At 42.8% G+C, this 3,723-nt stretch overlaps 1 protein-coding gene across 3 annotated transcripts in view; it reads right to left on the reverse strand.

Annotated features, from left to right (window-relative positions):
* The window catches only part of SCYL3 (SCY1 like pseudokinase 3), a 52,635-nt gene extending 52,512 nt beyond the window's left edge, over positions 1-123 (reverse strand). For all 3 annotated transcript variants that reach the window (XM_004706742.2, XM_045297889.1, XM_045297887.1), the window contains exon 1: positions 4-123. The gene's annotated coding sequence lies outside the window, so the exon portion shown is untranslated. The remainder of the gene's footprint in view (positions 1-3) is intronic.
* Positions 124-3,723: the final 3,600 nt, after the last annotated feature.

Genomic DNA, 3,723 nt, shown 5'->3' on the forward strand with positions numbered 1-3,723 from the left:
TACCTGCGGGACGGCGGCTGGGGGAAGGCGGCAGAGGGTAGTGGCTCCGGTCCCCTATTCGCCCCTGTTGACACCAAGCTCCCTGCCTCCCCCGTGAGGCAGCAGCCACTACACCTACAGTCTTCCGGAGTCTGAGTCCTCCGACACCATAGAGACGGGTCCGGAAGTGAGGCAGAACGCCACCCTTCGCCTGGCTGACGCTATCGCACGGCGAACAAACCCGGAAGCGAGATAGAGCGGCCGCACAGGTGATGCGCAGGCGGGCGCCATCTTGAGGATGGGCACTGACGCCGAGTCGGAGAGCTCGAGTTTTCTCTCACGATTGCCAGCAGCTAACTTCGTGCACCGAAAGATGTCCCTCCGGATGTCCGAGTTGGCGGTGGGATTTTGTGTTGGTTTTACTTTTTAAGCTTGTGCACACGCAGTTTAAATTTGTAGTTCCGCCCGAATGAAAAATGGCCGCCGTTCGCCTCTAGCAAATGGGGTCGCTGGCGAAAAGGAGTAAGAGATTTGGGAGGACTTTTAGGCGAAGGACGTTGTTCACTCCCCGCGCCCCCGCTGGCCTGCGCTGCTTGCGTCGGTGTCCTGCGAAACTACAGCTGCAATCCCCACTAAACCTTTGAAACGGAAAGCCTCAAAGTTGCGCTTATTCAGCAAAATTGGGAATAATAATATTACGTATGAACATTAATAGTACTTACTTCACCGGATAAGAATTAGATAATTATATGTAATGGCTTTAAAACAATATGTGACATATAACTCACTATGTTATTTTCATGATTGTAGTGTTGTAATCTACTACCTCAATGCTACAACTGGCCATATGCCACTCTAAGGTTCTTTTTTAGGGGGTGGCTGTAGCTTAAAAATTTACCCACGGCCATGTATTCAATATGACATTTCTGAGACTACGTATTTCTGGGAGCAGATAGCCTCATTGCAGGACCATGGTGCACATGGACTTGAACCACCAACTTGAGGGTCAGCAGACAAGTGCTTAGTCCACCAGGCCCCCAGGGATCCTTTTAAGGGCTCCACAATGAAAATGAAAGCCAGTGTGAGGATACGTAAGAAAGTATTACTCCTAGGGTTCCAGTTCATAATCCACGAGTTTATTCCAAAAAGAACGTTTTTAAACTGTCTCTGATCAATGAATGACTACAGAGAAGTTTTCTCAATAATACACTTCGTCTTGTTAATGTGCCAAAGGCACGATAAAATGAACAATCAAAACATTTTTGTGATTTGGTAACAATACTTTTGACTTACCTTCACATCAGAACAAATTTTGTCCCTTTTTCTGAAATGCAGTAAATAAATACTAGGGACTTCAAAGAGTTTGTGGGAAAATTCCATTATCTTTTAATTCCAGTATCCCATGAACTTTTTGAAGCCCTCTTTTATATTGACTTGTATGTATTAGGATCAATTCACAATGATAAACTTATTACCATTGAATAGCTCTTTCACCTCCCATAAAGATTTACAGCCTTGGAAACCCAAGGGGCTAGTTCTGCTCTGCCCCATGGAGCTGCTGAGTCAGAAGTGATTTAGAAGAGGTGAGTTTTGATTTACAAGGAGTTTGCCTGTTATGTTAATTTGATGAAGTCAGCTTTCTGTCATAGGTCAGCACTGTCCTGCTGAAAATAGAGTGGGAGCCACATATGTAATTTAAAAATTTTAGGAGTCACATTCCAAACAAAAAACAAACATGAGGTTGATATTAATAGTATGTTTTATCCAAATATTATCCTTTAAACATGCAATCAAGATAAAAGGCTATTGATATGTTTTACACTCCCCCACCTCCCACTTTTTTTTTTTCACTATGTGATAGGTTTATTGTGCCAACATAGCCAATGACACACGTGGGATTAATTGAAGGGCAGAGAGCTAAATGGCTCCACAAACCTTGCCATTCTTGTCTCTTGCTCTTTGATGATAGGATCAGTGTGTGGCTGCCTTAGCTTGTTCTCTGCCTCAATTTTCAAGCTACCCTACTTGTGGGAAACCTAACCCGTGGACTTTGTTGCTGTAGTTTGAGGTTCCTTCAAGACCTGCTTTGCCACGCTACTGGAGTATACATCATCGCTTGAGCTGGGGACTGTTGGACCCTGTCATCTGGCTGACTATTGGTGACCTGCTTGCGGTTTGCTGCCTGTGGCCGGATAGCCTGAATTGCTCTTCAGAGCACGACCCGGTGGTCCTCAGGACTTGAAGGACTGCCATTGTCTCACAACAAATGCACTGAGCCATCTGTACTGCTTTATAATTTAATTAACTGTTTATTTTTTATATTATCTATCTATCTATCTATCTATCTATCTATCTATCTATCTATCTGTATAAACATATATAAATTTATTAGTGTCCTGGTTTTGTTTCTCTAGAGAACCCTGTCTAATATACACTGCTTTCAAAATTCAATGCATATTTTTCACAGTTTGGATTTACCACATTAGAATGTTCAATAGCCACATGTGACTCCAAACCCCCCCCACAAAAAAAACCCAGAATCACTGCCATCAAGTCAATTCTGCCTCATGGCTACCCTAGAGAACAAGGTAGAACTACCCCTGTAGATTTCCAAGACTGCAATTGGTTATGCAGATAGAAAGGATCATCTTTTTCTCATGGAGCAGCTAGTGGTTTCAAACTGTTGACCCTGTGGTTGTCAGTCCAATGAGTAACTAATATGCCACCAGGGCTGGTAGCAACCATGTTGGAGAGTTCAGCATGCCTACCACCTTGCATTAGAAAGTTCAGAAACAGAGCTAACAGTGCTAGAGTCAGGATTCTGATACTGTCTTAGACTGTGTTGTTAGCTGGCAACCCCAAGTCCTCCTGATCAGTCATAAAATCAGAACTATTGGGGGATAAAGCCTTGCATGGCATCCTCAAGGAAAGACTGGGATTCCCTGGAAATGGCATCTGCAAGGAAAGACTGGGACTCCCTGGAATTCTCAAACCAATAAACCAAACACTCTGCAATTGAGTCAGTTCAGATGTCTAGCAACCCTATATAGGGTTTCCAACACTGCAAATCTTTACAAAAGAAGGCAGCTTCATCTTTCTTCCATGGATCATCTGGTGGGTTTGAACTACCCATCTTGCAGTTAGCAGTCCAGTGTTTACCCAACAGCATCACCAGGTTCTTAGACTGTTTATTCAAGTGTGATCTTTCTATAAAATATTTCATCTTATCTGCCTTTTATGAATCCTTCTGACTGAGTGCTCACTTATAACTTTCATCATGACAATTAATCAACTGTTCATTCTGTCAGTAAAAATCCATATCTGGCATTCCCATGAGAATTTGCAACACATCTGGGACCATCAGAGACTGATCAAAAAGTTCAGTGGTTTGAGCCCACCAGCCACTCCCTGGGAGAAAGAAGTGGCAGTGTGTTTCTGTGAAGATTACATACAGCCTTAGAAACTCAACTCTGCCCCGTATGAATCACAATCACCTTGACAGCAATGGATTTCATTTTAGTTTTGTTGCTATGGTTACTATGATTTAAAATGGACTCCATGGCAGTGGGTCTGGTTCGTTCACATGTGGTTAGACTGGTGAATGGATAAAGCAATTGTGAATTATGAATACAATGGCAAGAAATAAAGTACTCATAAGTGCTAAGTGTAGTGACCTCAAAAATCTAATGATGCTAGAAATTAAAAACAGATAAATATTGTATATGTGTGTTAGTCCGGGTAGAC

Source organism: Echinops telfairi, unplaced genomic scaffold, assembly GCF_000313985.2.
Source record: "Echinops telfairi isolate 266 unplaced genomic scaffold, ASM31398v2 ScPeMD7_7424;HRSCAF=8462, whole genome shotgun sequence".
Taxonomy (NCBI): Eukaryota; Metazoa; Chordata; class Mammalia; order Afrosoricida; family Tenrecidae; genus Echinops; species Echinops telfairi.